The 14,570-nt window shown below is 38.6% G+C and overlaps 1 protein-coding gene across 4 annotated transcripts in view; it reads left to right on the plus strand.

Annotated features, from left to right (window-relative positions):
* Slc23a2 (solute carrier family 23 member 2) overlaps positions 1-14,570 on the plus strand; it is a 123,014-nt gene that overhangs the window by 23,906 nt on the left and 84,538 nt on the right. For 2 of the 4 annotated variants that reach the window (XM_058575684.1, XM_046433279.2), the window contains exon 2: positions 7,802-7,911. The gene's annotated coding sequence lies outside the window, so the exon portion shown is untranslated. Of the gene's footprint in view, positions 1-6,699; positions 7,025-7,801; positions 7,912-14,570 lie in introns of those variants that run through there. The other 2 variants (XM_058575685.1, XM_046433280.2) reach the window with 2 other exon arrangements.

The raw sequence follows: 14,570 nt of genomic DNA on the forward strand, positions 1-14,570 counted from the left end.
TTATAAATGTATATACCTATAATGTGTATCTGTATTTGTTTCAAAATACAGATCATACAGGGGCTTTTTAATTCTTTTAGCAGTTTGTCTTAGGAACATGACTGAATCATTAAATCGTTCTTTAAAACATGGTTTTTAACAGCTCATTTGTGCTGAATGCATCATGGTTTACTTGATAAATTCTTTTATCGTTGGGTCTGTAGCTTATGAGTCTGTTTTTTTTCTGTGAATGACATAATACGATGATGATCAGCCTTGAGTATAAATCTGTGTTCACTTTTCTGATAATTTTTTAAAATTTTTGAAAGTGACATCATTTGCATTTTTAAGACTTAAATATACATAACATACATATGTGATAGCTCTGTATTCATTCAAGTTAATATATTGTGAATTACTGCTATTTTTTTTTCACTTTTTGCCCATTTGGGCAGAAAATAGAATCATCATGTTTATTTTGCTATTCTTTTGATAACTAGTGCATTTGAACATTGTTTAATGATTCCTTTGTTATTTTATTTGGCTTATTCATTTACTTTATAAGTTTTTCTAGTCTCCTGTTTATCTTTTTTTCCCTTGTGATTTATAACAGTTTCTTTTGTATCAAGGATATTAGCACTTAAATAAATATTATAAATACTTTCCCCATTTTGTCTTGTAATTTTATTTCATGATGTATTGGGGAAATAAATTTTACTTGTAGGTCATTTTTCTTGGGTTTAATTTTCAAATTAGAAGTCTCATTTTTCAAACCTTAAAGTTTCAGAAGATTTTTCTTAAGGTTGAATAAAAACCTTAAGAACATGATTTTATTTGAAGTAATTTTTATATTTCAATTTGTGTACTAAAATATTATTATAAGTAGGTAGCTAATACTTTTGAACAGTGGGGGGGGGGAAGCAAATCTTGAACTTTATTATTTTTCAGCATCATAGTCTCAATAAACGAGAGCTTCTGGAGATTGTGTATTCCAGATAAAAAGAAAAAGGTGCCAAGGAGTTATTTACAGATTTTTCCACTCAAGCTTTAAGTTTGGGTACTTTTGGTGTTTAGTTCCTTTGGGTGCATAGAGTGTTTGTTTTGGGTTGATGGAACTTTATTGCTCTAATTTCTTAGTTTTGCTCCAGTTTAGAATTACAAAGTAAAATTTAAGAGTTTTTCATCAGACTTAAATAACTCTTTTTAATGTAATCCTTTAGGCTTGTTATTAAAAAAAAAAAATGAGCCTCCTTTTGTATTTCAGGTCTCTGGAAACACTTGTCTTAACTAGGTTTTAGGGGTCATTAGTCTTCCTGACTCCTTGAGGTTGTGTACGGAAATTAACTTTGTTTGCAGCTTGCCTGGCATCTGGTATGGCGGGGCGTGGGGCTCAGCGCCCTCTGTGCACACCATGGCATTTTCCTCCAGACGGTTTCTAATGAGAAATGAGATCGGTCTGGGTTCTGTTTCTAGAGCTGCCCCCAGCTGGGTGAGTCCTTCCTGTCTGTGCCCTCCACTGTCCTTGGAGGGAGGGGCTGCCAGATTCTGGGCTTGGTGTTTATCCCTTTACCCATCTGTGCTGTCACAGTCTTTGGGCATGGTGCTGGGTTGGATGTGGGGGCACAGCCGTGAGGAGCAGCCTTCCCCTGCACTCGGGCAAAACCATTTCCAGGTCTTCCTAGTTCTGAGTTCAAAATTCTGACCCCAAGTCACTGTAGTCAACACTCCAAGACATTTTAGAAAAGGTTTTAGGAAGTTTTGCGGATAGTTCACATAAAATAGCCTTTTGTAGCAGAGTTGGAGCGCTAGTTCATATGCAGAGGCACAGTTGATTAAGGGAAAAGCCAAACCATTTGTGTTATTGAGTTTGACTTATTACCCCTGGTAATTGCCATTGGACTGTGTTTTTACTTTTGATATTTTTGCCAGGCTGTAAATTGGGAAAATTTTTTCTTCTCCTTCTTTTCTTCCTCCTCCTCCTCCTTTTTTTTTTTTTTTTAATACCCGGGATTGAACCCAGAGGTGCTTGACTACTGAGCCATATCCCCAACCCTGCTTATTTTGAGACAGGGTTTCACTAATTGCCGAGGGCCTTGCTATATTGCACGGCTGGCTTTGAATTTGTAATCCTCCTGCCTCAGCCTCCAAACCACTGAGATTATAGGTGTGTGCCACAGTACCTGGCAAAATTGGGGCATTACTTCTTAGACCCTTCACATAATTAAAATTGGCCGAGCCTCCATTTTCTCCTCTCTCCTCTTCCCTTGTTTTCCTAGAATTGAAAGTTTAATATCCCATTTTAAACATGGGATTAAACATGCTAAGTAAAGACATCTTTAAATTTTTTTGAAGATACTTAGTTGTGCCAACTTAAACTTTGAGCACAATTATTTTTAGTGACGTTTTATATATGTATTTATGAATTTTAAACTTTTGAAAAATCACAAATATAATGCATGTTCATTAGTAACACTTAAAGCAGAACAGCATAAAGAGGACATTACCTGCTATCTGACACCCTTGGAAGTCAATACTTAGATATAAACCGTCACAGTCGATACATAGGTAAGTGTCCCGCTTTGCCTGACTTATTGACCAAGGGTGGTTTTTATAAAAGTGGAAATGATCTGCTCTACCTTCCCCACTTAGTAACAGATGGACTGTTTTCCTATGTCATTAGATAGTGTATTACAGAATGACTTTATAATATTTTATCATGAAATACCCAGATTACCCAGATGTCATAATTTATTTAGGTAGTTCTTAAATGTTGGACATTTACTTATTCTATAACTAAAGTGAGTACAGTTATACTCATCTAGTGATTTTCATAAAACAGTTATTTTTGTTTGATGTGTACTTTTAGAGGGATGGATGTTAAATGTTAAAAAAATTTTTGGGGGGTACTGAGGATTGAACACAAGGATGCTTAACCACTGAACCACATCCCCAGTCCTTTTTGAATTTTGTAACAGTATCTTGCTAAGTCACTTAGGTTCTCACTATGTTGTTGAGACTGGCCTCAAGGTTATGATCCTCCTGTCTCAGCCTCCCAAACTACCTGAATTATAGGCATGCGTCCCTGCACCTTGCTTAAAATGATTTTTGACCAAAAACATCTAGCTGCAAATGACGATGACTTTTTCTCTGATTTTGTAGTGGGATGTGACTTCCTAAGTGTGGAAGTGATAGGAGAAATTGCAGAAGGAGATTCGATTTGACTTCAGAAATAGTTTTTTAAATGACCTTTGTTTTAAGTGGTATAAACAAATGGCAACACAACAAAGGGTTAACTTTAGAATTCTTGCAAATGAGTAAGAAAAACTCTAGCACCTACTGAAAAAAATGGGTAAAAGGCACTTACTGTTCATAAAAGAAGACACACACGTGAATCAAAGGAATCAAGATTGGAACCAGATGTCATTCTTTTCATGTCAAGAATTTTTTTCTTTTTAAACAAAATAGGAATGGCAATGAGGTTAACTCAGTTTCCTTCTCTTATACTTTGTCGGTTTATCAGTTCTTTCCAGAAGAAATTGGGAAGCTTTCCCGTTTCCCATTTCTTACCGGAAAGGTTGGGAAATAAGTAACCTGTGGACTAGTCTGAGCATGCATCCTTTTTTGAGGCTGTTTCTTTGCTTTTGTAATTTCCTCTACTTATTGTTACTTGTTCAGGTTTTCTTTTTTTACAGTGTTGAGGATGAAACACAGGGCTTGTGCATGCTCTACCACTTGTAGAGCCCACTCAGCCAGCCTTGTTCACGTTTTTTTTTTTAAAATAGTTTTCCGAAAAAATTTGCCAATTGCATCATGAGTTCCAAGTGTACACTTGTGTTTTATTTTGGTACTAGAATTTTGTTTTTTACTTTTTAATTTGTTCTAATTAGTTATACATGACAGCAGAATGCATTTTGATTCATTGTATGGTACTAGAAATTTAATCCATAGGTGCTTTATTTTTTATTTTGAAACGGTCTCACTGAGTTACTGAGGTTGATCTCAAACTTGATCCTTCTGTCTCAGCCTCCATAGTCGCTGGTATTACAAGCATGTGCCACTGTGCCCAATGTTGTTGTTGTTGTTTAAATCTTAAAACACACACACACACACAAAACTAAATATAAAAGCATAAAGAATAGGTAGTGTGTTGTTTGCCCTTGTTTTCTAATAGTATCTTTGACTTATACAGGAAGTGTTTCTAATTTGCATTAGATAAGTTTTAGTTCTTGTTTTGTAAATCAGGAGGTGTTTTGGCCTTTACTGAATTTAACAAGTATTTGGCAGCTCAGAGATGCTGATCTGTGGATGATGTGGGCCCTGGGGTTCTATCCTTTCTGTTTTTGAAACATTTTACATCCCTTTTTAAAGAAAATGATGGAGAGACTCAGGGATGGATGTTAAATAACATGGTAAAAGACAAAAGTTGGCAGTTTGGTATGATTTCCTTCTCAAATTTTTGGTGATATTTGTTTATTTTCTCTATGAAATTAAAGTCTGGAAGCCACAGCATATTCAGTTAGGATATCTCTTATCCTAAATGCATGAAACAGGAAGTGTTTCAGATTTTTTTTTTTTAATATTTGCATATACATAGTAAAAAACCTTAGGGATGAGACCGAAGTCTACACACAGAATTCATTTGTTTTATATATGCCTTATACATAGAGCCCAAAGGTAATTTTTTCCCCTATATTAGGGGTTAAACCCAGGGTTTTGCGCATGCTGTAATACTGAGCAACACCCCCAGATCCTGAATGTAGTTTTATACACTATATTAAAATAATTTTGTGCACTAAACAAAGTTTCACGACATCAAGTTTGCATTCAAAAAGCTTCAGATTTTGGATTTTTGAATTGGAGATGTATAACCTTCAAGTACTTTACAAACCACAATTATCGAGCAACAATGTGAGTTCAGCATAGTCTTCATGGGGAAAAGTCAGGTGGTCGACCTTGTGCTCCCCGTGATGTTCCTCTGGCCTGTTGCAGGGGTCTGGGCTTTGAAGTCAGCGCTATGGCCTTGTGTGTGAAGGGCAAGTTTTCATATTTCCAGAGCTTGGTAGAACCTACAAAGGGGAGGGGCATTCCGCCTGTACTCTGACATAAGTTCAAGGGTGCTTACTCACTGATAACCCAGTCTTGTTTTTGTTTGTAGAGTGGTTCTTCCTGTTTAACTCCTTTCTCAATGATTCCTTTCTCAAAAGTGCATTTGCATTTTTGCAGTATAAAAACTTCTGACCCAATTCTGTGGTGTGGTCCAGTGGAATAGAAAGCCAAGCCTTTCCACTCATCTTACTAACCAGCCTAGAAAACTACTTTCCAAAAATAAGTCTTTAAGGAGTCAAAGTATTTTTATGTGATCTTTCAGAATTTTTCTGGATTTGCAGCTAAAATGACATTTTTTTTTTAATGTGAAATTTTACCCTCATGGAACCTTTTTTTTTTTTTAAAGTAATATGTCTTTAGTTTTTTTTAAAAAAAGGATTTACAAAAGAAGTGTACACATATTAGAAAAATTCTAACTTGTCAGAATTGTGTTAAGTAAATTGGAAAAACTGAACGATCTCTTCTATTCCTCTTCCCCACTTCAAGGCAGTTTGATGTGCATCCTTGCCAGCCCTTACCTGTGTACACATATATGTACTATATAATTATTCTTTTCAATAAAAGTGGGATCAAACTAGATATATTGTGCAACCTGCATTTTTCAAAGAACAGTATACATTATTATAGTTTATTTAGCTGAAAGTTAGCCTTTGTGTGTGTGTATGAGTTCAGTGAAAGACCAGTGTTTAGTTTCTAAAGGAAAAGAAGAAAATACAGGCTCACTGAAGGCTGGACTTGGGTAAGTCTGTTGGCATTTCAGTGCTTATTTACCTCTGGGCATCTGGGCTCGATGCCGACTCGCCCAAGAGCTAATGGTAAGAGTTGGAAGATTCCCGGCATAGCTATTTTCCACTGAGAATCTGGCTAAACTGTGGGTTGCCTTGGGCATCTTTTTTCATTTGGGAGGACCATGCTCATGACTGGGGCAGCACCGGCTGTTCCTGAGACAGCCACCAAGTGTGGCTCTGAGTTATTTTTGTTGTGAAATGCATGCACAGGTACAAGAGTGTATAAAACATGATCATTTAATGAATAATAAAAGGAACATCTGTGTACCTGCTGAGAACTCAGCTTCAGAAATAGTGTTTTCAACTTTTTGAGAAGTACTATCCCAATGTATTAATGAGTATTTTTTTTTCCCATAAAGACAATACTTTCAGTTTATATTTGCATTGGCATTTAAGGTAGCCTAGAGTAGCAATTATAGGTGAGGGCTCTGCTGTACATCTGATGGGTTCTGACTCCTACACTCGTTGTTGCTTTCTGTTTTAAGTCCACAAACTTGACCAGGAGGTTTTGCATTCCTGAGGTTTCTTACTGCAAACTGTTGACCTGGTAGCTCCCAAGGGTTGTTGTGAAGATGAAATGATGCACATGTGACATGTAATTAAAATGTTTGGCTTTTAGTTAAACTAAAAAACTCTTAATTTCTTTTTCTTTTAAATCAAAGCCCTGTGCTAGTGTATTAGCCCAACAGAGTGCAAAATTGCTTTTTTACAGGTATCTAAAATACAGTTGTTTAAAAATATTTTGTGCAATTGGAGAGTTGATTTTTTTTTTTTTTTTTTTGTACTGGGGATTAAACTCCGGGGAACCCGGACCATTGAGCCACATCCCCAGTCCTATTTTGTTATTTTATTTAGAGACAGGGTCTCACTAAATTGCTTAGTGCCTTGCTGTTGCTAAGAGTGGCTTTGAATTCCAGATCCTCCAACCTCAGCTGCTGTGATTATAGGTATGTGCCACCATTCCCAGCCCGAGAGTTGATTTTTAAGGAACTGAGAGTGCAGTTTGTGACCCAGCCTAGTATTGGGCTGGTGCCTCAGAGACAGACATTCTGTAAGAGTCAGGAAGTAATAGTTGAGTGCAGTGGTGCATGCTTGTAATCCCGGTGACTGGGAGACTGAGGCAGGAGGATCCTAAATTCAAGGCCAGCCTGGTAAGTTGGTGAGACCACTGATATTTATGTAGATGTACGTAAGCCTGGCTTTATCTGGGTAATAGCTTTGCAAGCAGTTTTTTTTTTTTAATTTGTGGTTGGACACAATTATCTTTATTTTGTTTATTTATTTTTATGTGGTTCTGAGGATCAAACCAAGCGCCTTGCACATTCTAGGCGAGCACTCTGTCACTGAGCCACAACCCAGCCCCTGCAGGCAATTTTTTCAAACATTTTATTAAGAGAATTTTCAAGCCTGGCATGGTGACACATACCTGTCATCCAGCAATATGGAGGCAGAGGCAGGAGGATTGCAAGTTTGAGGCCAGTCTCAGCAACTTAGTGAAACTCTGCCTCAAAACAAAAAGGTCTGGGGATATGGCTTAGTGGTAAAACGCCCTGGGTTCAAAAAAGCAAAACAAAAGAGTGAAGAAATAATAGAGTGTGTTCTAGGACTGGTCATGGCTGAGTGAGTATAGACTCCATTCATGTAGAGTGTCTCCTGGGTTTATGATTACTTTTTTGGGGTGCGTGGGAGGGGTACTGGGGATTGAACTCAGGGTCACTCAACCACTGAGCCACATCCCCAGCCCTGTTTTGTATTTTATTTAGAGACAGGGTCTCACTGAGTTGCTTAGTGCCTCGCCCTTGCTGAGGCTGGCTTTGAACTATTGATCCTCCTGTCTCAGCCTCTTGAGCCCCTGGGATTGCAGGTGTGTGCCACTGTACCCGTCTATGATTACTTTTAATTTTAATTTGTCATTTGCTTTTCTCTAGCTAGGACTTGACTCCACCAACCAGGACTTCTCGTGGGGCTTTGAGCTTGGACATCGGCAGCACAAGGAAATGTAGCTCAGCGACTTGTAACGGGGAGAGCATATGGACAGGTCTGTACCACAGCATTTAGGTGGATCTAAAACACAATGCCCATTTCTGTGTTTCATGATAGAATGATGCTGACAACTCTTTATCGTCAGAACCCTTTTATACTTGACCTTGCCCTTTGTACATGTCAGGAATGGTTTGAATGCACAAACTGGAATAATGAATTGCTAGGTTACTGTTAATGATAAGGTAATGGACTTCTTTAGGCCAAATTCCATGTAAGTAGATTAAACTAGAAAATGAACAGGCACAGTCTTGCCATTTATATTAATTACAAGGTAGGCGGCAAATATTTTCGTATTTTTTTCCCATGCTTTTGACTCTTTAAAATAATCATCAGCAGTCCTTTGTTCAGTGCCTACTACTGTTGGGTCCTTGGTCAGGGTCACACAGGAGTGCCCTGGGGTAAAGTGATTTAAGAACTGTTCTTTACCCTTTTCCAGGCAATCTGTAAATATAAGCACATATACATTGCTAGGGAGCATTCTTCTTTTTTCCTTCTCCTTTCCTCTACCTCTCCCTTATCCCAAAGTTCAATGGACACTTTTGGTATTTAAGTGTTTTTTTGCTCTTGTAAACAATATTACAATAGCTTTGTTCTTTTTGGAAAGAACAACCTAGTGCTAAGATTATTGGGCACAGTGTATATAATTTTAAAATTTTAATAGATATTGGCAAGTTGTCCAATACAAAAGCTACAAGAAATGACACTCATTGATATTGGGTCTGATGCTTTACCTTGTCCAAATTGGGTGTATTCAGTATGGTATGTAATGTTCTGTCAAGGTTATTTTTATTTATTTGCTTTTACATGTAGTGAAATTCACTATTTAGGTGTACATCTATAAAAGCTTTTATTAATACATACAATGGATCATTTCCTTTTTTTAGAAATACTTTATTTTTACTTTCTAGTAAAAGAAGCCTTATCTTACTATTAAAAGAAAGAAAAAAAAAAAAAAAGGAACAGAACCAAACTTGGTATATTCTAAAAATTAGGAAGAAAAAGAGTATTCTTGTTCCTACCATTATGAACATTTTTGTGTGTTTGTTTCCATTTTCTTTTTTCTTTGTGTCCTGGAGGTTTTTTTTCCCCCTTTAAGCCATTGTCATCAAAGTATATATGTTACTTTCTTTAAAACATTTATTAATGATGATGGAGGTGAGGACAAGAGTTTTGTCTAGGGGTGCCTGCAAAGTAAATAGTTTCCAACTCTCAGAGTTTCAGTTATCACCTTTGGGTTTCATTCACAAAGCTCTGTCCCTGCTGTTTGTTTCATAGAGCTCTTCTCACAATATCTGGTGGTCTTTGGTGGGCACTTTTCAGATGTCCTCCATACCCACTCGGATTCAGCACATCCACACTCATTTTTGATTTGCCTCATATGCTCATTTCGTTACTTTTTCTCTTCCTAGGGGTTTTGGTTAGTTGGTTGTTTTGGTGGTGCTGGAGATTGAACCCAGGGTCTCATGCATGCTGGACAAGCACTCTACCACTAAGCCAGATCCCAGACCCCATTACCTTACTGATTTCTGGAGAGGGCATCCTTGTTCTTTTCTTTGACACCAAGTATTCACCTGTTTCTTTGAAATCACTTACTCTTTCATCTGCTTTGTCATTTCCATCGTCTTAGTTGCCAAGGTCCTTAGATAATTGGCCTTCCAAGACCATGAGTTCTGTATCTGTGAATTTAACGAACAGTTGATTGAATCACTGCATCTGTACTGAATATGTGTACATTTTTTTTTGCCATCATTTCCTAAACAATACAGTATAACAACTATTTACATTGTGTTAGTTGTGATAAGTTATCTAGAGATGATTTAAATACACAGACCCATGATGTTATATGCAAACACCATGCCATTTATATAGGAACTTGAGCATCCATGGATTAGGAAGGATGGACTGAAACCAGTCCCCAGCAGACACCCAGTGACAGCTGTACTTGGGTTAACACAGTAGCCTCTTTTCTCTGTATGGAGCATGGGGGATGGAGCATGGGGCCTTGCACATGTTATGCAAGCACTGTACCATGAAGCTCTACCCCCAGACCTCTTTACTTTTTATTTTGAGGCAGAGTCTCAGAGTTTGTCAAGGCTGGCCTTGAACTTGAAATCCTCTTGCCTTATCTTCACAGTCACTAGGATGGCTGGCGTGTGCCATTGTGCCACTTGATGTTGAGATGATCTTGCAGTGGACTTTCTGCTGTCGTCACCTGCCCAAAGTGTGTATTTCCTAAAGCTGTGTTACAATTAGTTTGACTTTTGAGGTTCCTCTGACCCTTTGAAAATCACTTTGAAACCTATGGAGATAACAGTTTTGAAGAAACAAGTGAGGATTTCGTGTCCAGGTGGAGGGATTTTCTCTTCCACTTCACCCTGGGTGTTTTCTGTTCTGGAGACTCCTCATACACCAGTCTTCATCTGGACCTCCCTGGTGGCCTTCCTGTAAGGCTCTGGCTGTCTTGCAACACTGACCTCAAGTTCCACTTCCCAAAGCCATGTCTGATGATTTCGAGCCTGGAGTTCCGTTCTCCCGACTCTCTGCGCTGTGGTTACTGTGTGTTTCTTCTTTACTCATCATCCCTGTCTGTTCAGTGGGCGGGCAGATTGCCTCCAATGTGGTCTGTTTCCCTATCCACACTTAGACCATTGTCTGAATCAGGAAACTAGTCGACAGTTGGTTTCATTCCATTTGTTTTCAGTCTTTCAGTACAGATCCTAAACTATCTTATTAAACTGAGAAAAGAGAAGACCTTTCATCTTTGTCTTCAAGAACATACAGGTGTCATTTTGGTACCTGGCCTTTATAGCTGAGAACACCTGTTCTATTCAGTGCCAGGAGCCTGGTCCAGGTGCATTTTAGAAGTTGCTAGAATATCACAGATGTAGAGGGAGTTGGATATAAACTCAATCAAAAGCTTTGAGCAGTGAGGAGAAATTCTCATTTTATGGGTGCCCGATTTCCTAGAGGCCTCCCTGGTAATTCTGGTGTTTTTGGTTTATAGACTCTGTGTGCTGTTGACATCAGTGTCTTATTTTCTCATTACTAAACATGTTATATAAAAATGTTGTATTGTTTATGGTTCAACTCATAGCAACAAGAGAATTAAATATTTACTGGAGAAATTGGGCAGTTTCAAAAACCTATATAAACACTAGTGGTGATTATAGAGCTTACATAAGAAGGAAGAAAAGAAGATGGAATGGTTGTGTAACAGTTACCATGAAAGAGATTCCAAGCAGATTAGAACAACTCTGGACTTTTCAATTGGAGATTTTTTTAAAGTCAGCAAGTTAGTGTTGGATTAAGACCAACTGATTATGCTGACTTTCTGTGTGCTATGGAAAAATGTACCAATAAATTGTTCCGTTCTTTCTAATGATAATCCTTTTTAAATACAGGTATTATTTTGTTTTAGGTTTGCCATCCCCAACTGGAACCTGCAGTTTGGTAGTTATAAAGCCCTTCTGGATTTGAGCAGTGTTTACCTTGTGGGCTCTGTTTTATTTAGATTTCTTACGCTGCTTCTGGGCTTCCAGCAAAGAGCCCCTGAGTCCAGCCCTTCTGACCTTTCAGCTTACGCTTGTTGTTAGCACATGGATTTCTGCTTCAGCCTTGCTCACATCTGGCTTCTTCCTTCCTTCTCCTGGTTCTGCATGTGTGAAAATTTAGGTCACAGCAGGCAGCTGCTCTCCCATGCAGGCTGCAGAGCTAATTGTGTAGAATATCAATTATAGGATTTGTTTTGGTGTTTGGGCCAAGATACATGGCCATGCCACTGTGTGTGTGTGTGTGTGAGAGAGAGAGAGAGAGAGAGAGAGAGAGAGAGAGAGAGAAGAAGTTCTCACACTCAGCATGATCACCATGGTTGTATGCTTGGAAGTGCCGTTTTCTTTTCTCATTTCCTTGAATCCACTTTCTTGAGACCAGTACACTGTCCTGTACAATTATAGTAAGAGTCACACAGGCAACTTTTTAGGAGCTACATTAAATAAAATAAAAAGAAACATAGAATTATTTAGTAGCTAATCTGTACCAGGAAATCTACACTGAGGAATGTTTTCAACTTCTAAGCTGTGAGATTTTTGGTATTTCATAGGGTAGGCCACTTGCGTTTCAGGAACTGCAGAATAATGCATACTCATAGCCGAGTGATGTCCCTACAGCTTCCCTTTCCTCACTTTTTTCCTTTCAACTTTAGAGGTTTTCCTTTTCCTGGAAAATACTTATGAATCAGTTCAACAGGTAAATTGATTCCCCACCACCCTGGCTTGAAAAAGAACAATTTTTTTCTTAACATATTCTAAATTAATATACATATGTTTAGCAGTTTTTTAAAACCCAAGAATCTCAAATATGTTCCATAGCTTATAGTCTTAGACAAGTTGAAGTTTAGGGTTTCAGTATTGTTCTTAGGCAATACTTTTTTCAAAGAGGTACATAAACATTGTAGAAAAACAAGAACATAGAAAAAGTCAATCCTCTGGAGATAATCACTTTCCATTTTGGTATTTCTCCCTTTTCTTTGTTCCTAGAGATTGAAACCAGGGGTGGTTTACCACTGAGCTGCATTCCCAGCCTTTTTTATTTTGAGGCAAGGGTATTGCTAAGTTCCTGAGGCTGGCCTTGGACTTGCAATCCTCCTGCTTCAGCCTCCTGAATCACTGGGTTAAGGGTGTGTACACGCTACCTTGGCCAGTTGTTTCCCCTTTTTCTGCATGTATATATGTATACTCATTGAAAAGGGATCATCACATTGGGTTACGACCTGCCATTTTCTTGTCCACTCACAGATACACTCAACACATTGCCATGACAGTGAGCACTGCTGTTACCAGTATTTTAATCCCCGTGATATTCTGTTTTGAGATTACAGGGACTGGTGATGTGGCTCTTATACAGTGCTTGCCTAACATGTGCAAGGACCTGGGTTCAATCCCCAGTGCTGCAAAAAAAAGAAAAGGAAAAAAAAAATAGGCAGTAATGTTTTCCTATCCAATTTGGGTTACTCTAAGCAGTATTTTAACTCTCAATACTGAAAAATTTGAGCCTAATTTAATTAGTTTATTAGGATCAATTCCTTTAAGAGTAAAATTGTTGAGTCAAAGTGTATGTATATTTTTAGAGCTTTTGATTGACGATGTTGAAGGACTACCTAGAAACATTTTGCACCACATCATGTGCTTCTGTGCTAAAGGGACATTAAAGATAATTTGGCAATTTTATGATTTGTTGAGTGAATTATAAGTGGTAAAATTTAATTTTCTGCTCTTTTTATGATTTTTCACATTTTTCTTATAAGAAAGCTCATACATGATCATATTCCCTTCAGCAATCAATGGAATGAGAATCCCATTAAACTAAAAAATGAGCCTTGGCAGTTTTGGCAGTTCTTGGATCCAAGCAGATTACTTCTGAGGCTATGTGGCTAAGGTGTCCTGAAGCCAGTGTGCAAGAGGCCTGCACTCCCGACACTGTGATTTGCCCAACACGTTTTTAGGTATTCCCTTTACAAAATATTATTTTTTGCTAGCCACAATTTAGGAACCATAGATTCAGACATGTGGATTCCTCACTGCATGAACTCAAGTGTCGATCTGGATAAGGAAGGATAGTTAGTATGAATCATGGTCATTGCTTCGAGGGAATGGCAAAGGGCATAGTGTATGATTTGGATTGTGAGGAGTCTGAAAAGGATTTGCTACCATCGATATTAAATAGAGACCTGAAATATGACTAGGAGTTCTCCAGGGTCACAGTGATTCCAGGTAGAGAGAGCAGCGGGCCAAGTCTTTGGTTCAACCACAATGTCAGTTTTGAAGACTGCCCCAGTCTTCTGTGAAACCCTTTAGATTCTTCACTATCATCTGCCCACTTCCTGGTCATATTTTATGCTCCTTGAATGTCAACTCCTGGCTTGTCACTTTCTTTCTACTGTGTCTTCTAGGCTCATATGGCCTCTAGACCTCTCTGTCCCTTTACTTGGTCTTTTGCAGGAAGCTTCACCTCTGCTCATCACAGCCTTGTCATCTCTCAGGTGACACTTTGGAGAGCTCAAGTTTAGAGAGTGTCCTGTGTGCACTCTCGCTGCCCTTTGTAGCTCACTCCTCTGCTCCCGCAGTCCTGTTCTTCATACCCTTTGGTGGTCTCTAGCTTCACCTTCCTGGCCCCTTTTACCTACAGTTGGCTCTGTAGGTAGTCATGGGGCTGTCATCTTACCAGCTTCACACTTTCTTTACTCTGAGCTACCCCTGGAATTGTCAAGTTTCCTCAGTGATTCAGTCCTGTTTAATTTGTGTGTGTGTGTGTGTGTGTGTGTTGTTGAACTCAGCTGGAGAGAAGCCAACTTTCTCTCTCAGTAATTTGAGTTCTAGGCACAAAGGGACCTTGAATTTTGTCCTCATCTCTGGTCAGATCCTTTTACTTATCCTTTTCCTCCCTCCACAGCCTCTTCTGTCCACTCTCATATATAGCCTCCTTAGTCTCCACCATGACCTCCACTGCTCAGTTCATTAAGAAAATAAGTCATCAGATAAGTGCCCCACCCCCACTTCCTGCCCTCCCGCCTCCTGCTGTGTTGACTGATGGTGGCTGCCTATCTGTGTACATCTCTGCCTACAGAGGACAAGGCAACCACTGCAGAGGGTCTGTGTG

Source organism: Marmota monax, unplaced genomic scaffold, assembly GCF_021218885.2.
Source record: "Marmota monax isolate L192 unplaced genomic scaffold, Marmota_monax_Labrador192_F-V1.1 WCK01_AAM20220418_F8-fsc00014, whole genome shotgun sequence".
NCBI classification, from domain to species: Eukaryota; Metazoa; Chordata; class Mammalia; order Rodentia; family Sciuridae; genus Marmota; species Marmota monax.